Source organism: Dasypus novemcinctus, chromosome 12 (assembly GCF_030445035.2).
Source record: "Dasypus novemcinctus isolate mDasNov1 chromosome 12, mDasNov1.1.hap2, whole genome shotgun sequence".
NCBI classification, from domain to species: domain Eukaryota; kingdom Metazoa; phylum Chordata; class Mammalia; order Cingulata; family Dasypodidae; genus Dasypus; species Dasypus novemcinctus.
In genome coordinates, this window is record NC_080684.1 from 106590220 (window position 1) to 106598591 (window position 8372).

Consider the following 8372-nt stretch of genomic DNA (forward strand, 5'->3'; position numbering starts at 1 on the left):
CCAAAGCGCAGATGGACTTTCTGTTTCGAAACAAACACTGCAAATTTTATATGAGGATTGAAACTAAGAACAAGGATAAAGCAGGAACGGGCTCTGTGGCGAGACCCACCCTCCTCTATCAGACTCTGCGCCCCAGATCTCGGCGCCTCTGTTGTGACTGGGGAGGGGGCTGCTGAGGTCCCGTGCCCACCTCACACCGCTCCTGCGTGGGTCGGAGAGCCTTGGGGTACTTTTGAAGGGCGAGAATGAACTTGATAGGACTGGAAAGGCCTTCCAAGGGAGGGAAGGGCAGCCGCAGGCAAAGGGAGGCCTGAGCAGAAACTTGAGAACGTCTCGTCCCCCAGGCTGTAAGCTCCACGAAGGCAGACTCTGTCTGTCTGGTTCAAAATGGGACAAATTCCTAACTCACCAAGTAGCTAGCACATCGTAGGTGCTCAGTGAAATATTTATTGAGTGATTGAGCAGGAATGAATGAAGGAACCATTTGCTGGGTATTCAAAGATGAGATGGAGGAAAACAGAGGGGAGAGCATCCCCGGGGTGCCCGTGCCAGTCTGCGGCCGTGGACGTCACCCTGCGGATGGCGGCGAGGCAGCAAGTTCCCAGGCGGGCGCAGGCGTGGGGCTGGCTGGGCTGATCGTGCGCAACGCCACGGCGGGGCAGTGCCAAGGCCACGGCCGCACCATCCAGCCCTCCGACAGCCCAGAGGCTCGGTGCCGGCATTTATTGGTGCGTGCAAGCCTTCACTGGGGCAAGGAGAGGCAGGGGTCAGACACGGCCAAGCCAGATGGTGGGCGGCATGGAGCAAGCCCAAGCAGAAAGCGCCGGGAACAGGCCAGCGCCATCCTTGCCCAAGAGGCCAAGCCTGGGCCAGCCCGCGCCTGGGTGCAGGCAGACGAGTGCCCGCAGAGACCTTGGAGCCCCGGGCCTCCTGCAGCGGGATGGCACAGGTTCCCGCTCGCAGGCTCAGGGGAGGGCACAGAGAGCTAAGGGTGAGCCGGCACCTGGCCCGGGCCTGGCCTTGCTCAGGGCCCCAGAAGGACAGGCTGGTGCATATTTAACACGGGGCTGGGGTCTCCAGGGCACCTGAAGGAGCGCCGCTGCTCCCTGAACCTTGGCCTTCTTTCTGCCTCACCTGCCTTTCCGGGCCCACCTGTGCAGGCGAGCCCTGTCTACCCACTGTCCCCAGCTCAGTAGGTCCCCCGGAGCGGTCCTCCCCACCATCACCTCCCCTCCTCCTCCTCTCCACCTCCGCCAGCAAGCTCACTGGTCACCACCAGGAGGCGCGGCCAGGTGAGGCAGGTGGGCGTGGCTTCCCCGCTGCGCCTTGGTGCTCTGCACACCTGAGCCCTGGCCGTGTTCTCAGTGGCTTGTTTCCCGCAGTCTCCATCCAGGAGACCAGGAGATGAGGACAGGCCCGGGCTCCCTCCTGCCGCCTCCTCCTTCTTCCTTGCCCTCCTGCCGGGCTCCTCCTCCCCCTCTGCAGCTGCTCCCTGCAGGCTCAGGTGCTCCGAGGATCTCCGTGGTGCCAATGGGGCTGGCTTAGGAGTCTGTCCCCCAGCCCCTTGTGCCCCCAAGGAAGCCGGGCCTGCTGACCGCAGGTCTCCAGCCCGCAGCACAGGACCCGGCAAGGTTCGTGCTTGGTGATTGTGAGCAAATGTATCCAACCCAGCAAGCGCACGAGCTGGAACCCTGGGCAGAGCGGGGGCCTGGGGCTGGAGGCTCTGGAATGCATTTTGTCTTTGCTACCCAGTACGTGTGTGACATCAGACAAGTCCCTTCACTCATTTGAGCCTCAGTTTCCTCATCTGTAGAGTGGGGACACTTTGAGGCAAAGGGAGATGGAAGCACCCCATGACCTGAGTCGTGGAATGCAGGCTGGAGCCTGGAGTTTGGGGAAGGCCTGTGGGCTTGCTCCTTGCTAGGCAAAGCAGGTGCTTCTCAGGCTCACAAGCCGTCAGCCACCACTGGCTTTGCTGAAACACGAGTCCATACGAAAGATTGTTGCATTTCTTTTGAGGACCATGACTGAAGGAGACTCTGCCCCAGCAGTTTAGCTCAGTGAGTTAGCTTTGTTTTGAACAGACCCATACATGCAACTGGGGTGGAATTAAAGCGGGGGCTTTCTTTTAACAGAGCCGTTTGTCCTTCCAGCGAACGGTAGGTGGTTGGACCAACGTAGAAAGAGACGTTCGTTAGATCGGCACATGCCCTTTGACCCATTCACCTGACTTCTGGGAACCTGTCCTAAAGGAATAATCTCCAGCACAGAAAGGCTTAGGAACAAATAAATGTGTTTTTTTGCGCTATTTCTCCCCTCCCCCAAGATGGCTCCCTCATCTGTCTGTTGTTTCCACTCACTTGTTGCTCCTGCTGTCTGCTTCTTGTCTCCTTTTCTTCTTTAGGAGGCACCGGAGCTGAACCCAGGACCTCCCATGTGGGAGGTGGGCACCCAACTGCTTGAGCCACTTCTGCTCCCTGTAGTATTTCTTTTAACAGAAAAAAAGAAGAAAGGAAAAAAACAAAACAAAACTGGAATCAATCTGAATATTCCATAGAGGAATGAGTTGATGTTTTCCAACTTGGTGGCATTTTACTGCCCACTGAGAAGGAATGACTATGAGACCTAATTAAAGAAATCAAGTTACAAAAACATGTACCCTGAGATCAGTTATGTAAACTATGCATATAAAACACTGAAAATAAATACGCCACAATTCTGGTTGTGTTAGGAGGGGGGTATTATGGGTAGATTTTGTCTCCATTTTCCCCAATATTCTGCAATATGGTTATGGTTAAAAGTATATTATAATGCTAAAACTCAGAAACAAAGGAACAATGACTTGGTTTTCCAAGGGCGGAGATGGAACTGCTGAATTTGTGGGGGGGAAAAGTTCTACAGAAGCACTGGCATTGCCCTGAATAACTTCATTTTTTCTTTGATGAAAAAGGAATACATGCACAGGGTAAGAAATATTCAATGCAGAAAGGTATATAAGTGCCACCATCCTAATGAAACTGCCTTTCCGTTCAATATTCTATCCACCTAATCTTCAGAGCCTAGCATACATACAATTTTACGTTCTGCTTTCATCTTCGTTTTATTTAAATATGACACCTCTGTTGCTATAGTCTTCATACTTATAAATTGGAAGTATTGCATGATATTCTATAGGGAACCATGTCAAATATATTTACTAACCATTCCTCTATATGAGACTTTAGTTATTTACACCTCTACGTTTATGTTACAATTATAAATCCCACGACAATAAATGTAGTTGTATACAGTGAATATGGAAAATCTTCTAGATTTCTTTCCTATAAGCAATAGCACATTAGAAAATGATGGGAAAACATTTCACTCAACATGACATTAAAAATAATAAAGTATTTAGAACTAAACAAGAAATAAGATCTATCTAAAGAAAACTGCAAAATGTTCAGAAAGAATGACCTAAAAGGAGAAGGTCTGTATTTTATGCATGATTTGTCTGTAAAAGTACAAATTCTCTAATAAAAAAGAGAAGATCTGAGTAATTGGAGAGAAGCTATGTCACGGATAGAGAGAATTCATGGAGTAAAAGTGCTGCCTCAGGTGCATCCCTTGGTTGCAAGAACAGAAACTACTCGTAGGCAGAAAAGGGAGTCTCATGGAAGGACTCCTCAGAGCACGGGTCTCAAGCTTGGCTGAAGGCGGGGTCACCTGTGTGGGGGTGGAGTCTGGCTCCCACCCCAGGAGATTCTGATGGAATTGGTCTACGGTGCAACTTGGGTATCAGGATTTTTCCAGTGTGTCCCCCAGGTCTGAGAACCACTGTGGTAGGCGACCCCACAAAACCCAAGAATCCAATTAGCTGGGCCGGGGGTGGAGGGCGCTGCAAGCGATAGAAATGCATCTGCCTCGGCCGGCCCTGTGGGCAGGGGAAGGGTGTCGTCCTCAGGGCGGAGGCGTCCTGGGCTTAGCCAAGTCCCCGAAGTGCCACCACATCCCACCCCTGGCTGCCCAGTATGCACACACGCCCGCTCCCCTCTCCATGAAGACTGGCGCTTCCTAACTGGGTCCAGTCATCTCACACAGAGCTCCCAGGTCACTAAAGCCCCTCACAGCCAGAGGCTGTGGAATTAGGGCCCTGGTCTTTTGGGAAGGTCCATTCCTCCTTCGATTTTGTAATGATCCCCGTATCAGTTAAGACTCTTAGTTGCAAGCAACGGAAACCCACGTTGGCCGACGTGGACAGGAAAGCAACTCGTCGAAATCGCCCTGGCTAGCTGGCAGGATCATCAGGAACTCAAAGACCACGCTCAGAGGCAGGCGAGAACAAGGACATCTGGAGGAAAATCGGGGCCACAGCCAAATTCAGGCCCCACAACCGGGGAGGCCAAGAGCCCCTCCCACCCCGTGGATGCCACGGCTGCTCTGCCGCCTGCACCAAACCCAGAGCTCCACGTTCTTGCTGCCGCCGCTTTGACCTGCCAAGGAAATGGGGTCTCCACCAGCCCGGCTCTTTCCATCCCCAGCTCCCACTTCAAAGCTTGGGGTGGGTCATCGGACCGGCTGGCCCGGGTCACAGGCTAGCTCCCAGCCTTAAGCGGGGCTGGAGGCTTCCGTGTCTGTAGCATTGCTTCCCAGTGAGGCTCTTAAGGTGGGGAACTCCCCAACTCTAGGGGACAAAAAGGGTAGATGTCTGTTCCAATCCCATTTGACTCTTCTGCCGCCTGGGCTGAATGGGACATTTAAAGATCGCAGGTCCTGACCAATGTAAATGGCCAACAACAAAAGGATGGCAAATGTGCCCTGGAATCAACAAACGCCCCAACACGGGCTGTTCCAGCCTCTGCTGCCTCCAGACATCAGGAGGCAGGTGGTCTGGCAACCCAAGAAAGTGGGGGACTCTCATTCTGTCAAAACAAAATGGCACCTGCCTCATCTGATGGCTTTTACCGCGTGAGCTCCAGCACTTTTACTCTTTGTCCAGGTCCACTGAGCCAAACATAATGGCCCCCGGCCCAACCCCGTGTCAGGATCTCGTCATGTCTTTCTGTTTTCTGGGTATATTTGTTCCTGTAGCATAGGCGCTTCCGTCATCAAAGCAGAGGAGAGCCCCTCAAGAACCGTGCTTCAACCTAAAAATAAGTGAGGATGGTTTTCCTTGACTTTGGCCTGATCATTCTTTTTCGTTTTCTCTCAGACCCGTAAAGTCCCAGGACGGCGGGGGTTCTGGAATGCTCTGGAATGATGGTGCCCCCTTACTTCCCAGGCTCCGAGGTCACAGGTCGCCAACACCTGCTCCTCACCTCTTGCCCCGAGACCGGTCAGAGAGAGGGGGCAGTGCCGGGTGGGCCCAGCGGCTGGTGAGGGGTGGCGGGGGCGGGCTCCTGGCTGGGCCGCTGCCCTGTGTGGACCCGCAGGGCCCTCCCGAGTGCCGCTTCCTTGGCTGCGAGCTCGGGGGTCATGACGTGGGCTGGCTGGCTCTCCTCGCGGCCTGGCCGCGTAGGCGAAATGAGCTCAGCGGGCCTGGCCCCGTCAGTCGTGGCTGGACGTGGGGCTGAGCCTCTTCAGCTGCTGTGGGGGAGAGAGAAGACAGGCGGCCCCTGTCAGGCGGGCGGCGCGACAGCTGGAGACCAAGATGGCCCGCACCAGACGCCTAAGCCTTCTCGAGGCCTTCGGGGCGTTCCCCACCCTCCACACGCCACCCGCCCCGGCGGCCTCTCATCTGCTCCTCTCACCACCCCGTCAGCCTCGTGCTCCACCGCACCCACAGCCTGAACTCGATCCCCTTCCTCCAGACTTGTACACGTCAGCTCCCTTACCCGGGCCGGCCGTCACCCTCTCTGAGCCCCTGAGCCTGCTGCACGCCCAGTTGCCCTCGGGACTGGGGTTACCTCCTCGCCCGGGACAACCGGCAAAGGACGACGCTGGACAACGCCCACCCCCCAAACAGAGTATCCACAGCGCAAGCAAGACAGTGCCTCCATCTGCCCGTGGGAGCTAAGCCCTCTCCACCAGAAGCAGTGGGCATCGCCAGCCCCAGATCCTCAAGATGGAGGAATGAACAAACAAAAGGGGTGAATGCAGCAATGCACTATCATTCCAGCAATGGAAGAACGTGCATCACTGATATAAAGATCGTGGTCAACAGAGGTTCTGAGGGGAGGGAGAGAAAGAATAGGTGTAACTTGGCACATATTGGGGACATTGGAATCGTTCTGCATGATATTGCAATGACAGACACAGGCCATTATACATGTTGTCAAAACCTAAGAAACTGTGCTGTGCAAAGTGTAAACCGTAAAGTAAACCATGCTCGAGAGCAATGCTTCAATATGTGCTGGTCAACTGTAACAAGCTTACCACATTGGGAGGAAGTGTTAGAGGGGAGCGAGTAGGGTATATGGGAATCCCCTTTATTTCCTCTATAACATTTATGTAATCTAAAGCTTCTTTTAAAATAAAGAAGAAGTAAAAAGACCGGGTGTTAATGCCAAGGGTTAGGGGCACCTCCTCCAGGAAGCCCTCTTTGACCACTTCCTCAGTCACTGTCAGTGCTGATGGCATGGGGTTGTATGAGATGTCGTCTCTCCTCCCAAATCACCATGTGCACGAGATGCTCAGCAAGGGCCACTCACAGAGCCGTCGCTTGATGCCCCCTGACTGCAAGAAGGAACATGCCAGAGAGCCACACTGACCCCCCACTCATGTCACAACCTCGGGCAGGACCGGGGCTGCCCATCTTGGGCGTTCTCACCTGGTGCCTGCTCCCTACCACCCTGTGGCAGACATTCCAGGCTGGGCCCGGCTTGAAAGACCACCTGCCTCTTGGTTAGATCCATCTGTCTTTTGCTGAGCCAGTGCCAAAGAGGAGCTGGACAGCCTGTGGAGGACAAGGACCCCAGCGAGGGGCTAGGCAGGGGAGCTAAGAACCAGAGGACACCGGGATCTCCAGGAGGGCTGACGGGAGGTCTCGCGCGGGCCCTGCCCTTTCCCCCCGGCCTCCGTGGCCCCTGCAGACCTGGCTGAGGCCAACCTCCCTACCGGTCCCTTCGTGTGCCTCGGGCAGTGCCGGGTGCCAGCAGGTGCCCGGTTCTCTGCAGAATGAAGGAAAGCCGCCCACACCAGCGCCCTGCTTGCTCAGCCCTGCTCCTCCTCACTGCCTTTCTCTCTATCCTCAGGGAGGACCCCCATCCCATCGGCAGGGGCCACCTGCTCTAACTGCAGCGGGACTTGTCAGTGCTGGCCTCACTGACCCCCGGCAGAGTCACTCCAAGGACCCTACCGGGACAAGGCCTTCGCCAGGTTCCCTCCCGCCTCTCTGGCAGTCTCTTCCAGTCTTTAGTCTGGTCCCCAGGACTTCATTCTCTGCCACTTTCTCTCGGTACTCTTAGCCTTTTCCAGGACAGCCTTATTCTCCCGTGGCTTAAAAGAATACCAAAGTACTAGCGTACCGCCAATCCTCTCCAGCTCAGAGCATCCCCTCCCCCCCAGCACCCACCTGTCTGCGGGACCCGCCACCTGTGTCCTCAGGCACCTGCACCGTCCGAGGTCACAATGCGCCAGGTAATCTTCCCGAGGCGCCCGGGATCTCTCCAGCTCCCCAAGGAAATACCCTCTGCCGGGGCTCTCCTGCTCATCTTCAAGGCCAGGCCGATACAGCCTCTCCTTAACCTCAAGGCGGGTAGCAGGCAGGCCCCTTCCCTGCGCTTCCCTGGGCTGTCCGCACACCTCAAGCTCATGAGACATCCTGTGAAGTTCATTTTCTCTTTTTGACTTTTTAAAAATTTAACATTCATTTAGAAAAGGGTGCACAGCATCAGCGAGGAGCTTGATGAATTCTCACAAAGCTGAACCCAGTCTTGTGAGCAAAGCCTAGATTTAAAAAAGCAGAACCTGACCAGGTCCCAACTGCCCCAGAAAATCCCCTCTTGTCCCCTGGAATCACTATCCCACCCCAAGGCCAGCCCTGTCCTGGCTTCACCTGTCCTTGTACGCTAGATAAATGGTGTCACCAACGTGGCGGTTGACACTATATGTGCCCAAGAAAAACACGTCCTCAAATTTAATTGTAAACCAGAATGTTTCGATGAGGTTCTTCAGTGAAGGTGTGGCCCACCTCAGCCAGACCGGGTCTTTTTTTTTTTTTTTTTTTTTAAAGATTTATTTTTATTTTATTTAATTCCCCTCCCCTCCCCCGGTTGTCTGTTTTTCTGTGTCTTTTTGCTGCGTCTTGTTTCTTTGTCTGCTTCTGTTGTCGTCAGCGGCACGGGAAGTGTGGGCGGTGCCATTCCTCGGCAGGCTGCTCCCTCCTTCGCGCTGGGCGGCTTTCCTTATGGGCGCACTCCTTGCGCGTGGGGCTCCCCTACGCGGGGGACACC

General features: G+C 54.7%; 1 long non-coding RNA gene across 1 annotated transcript; it reads right to left on the bottom strand.

The window, feature by feature from the left end:
- Positions 1-427: 427 nt before the first annotated feature.
- LOC139440132 (uncharacterized) lies at positions 428-2601 on the bottom strand. Its single transcript, XR_011650191.1, has 2 exons — positions 2361-2601; positions 428-745 (listed from the first exon to the last, which is right to left on the bottom strand). It is a non-coding gene; the product is annotated as an uncharacterized lncRNA (long non-coding RNA).
- Positions 2602-8372: the final 5771 nt, after the last annotated feature.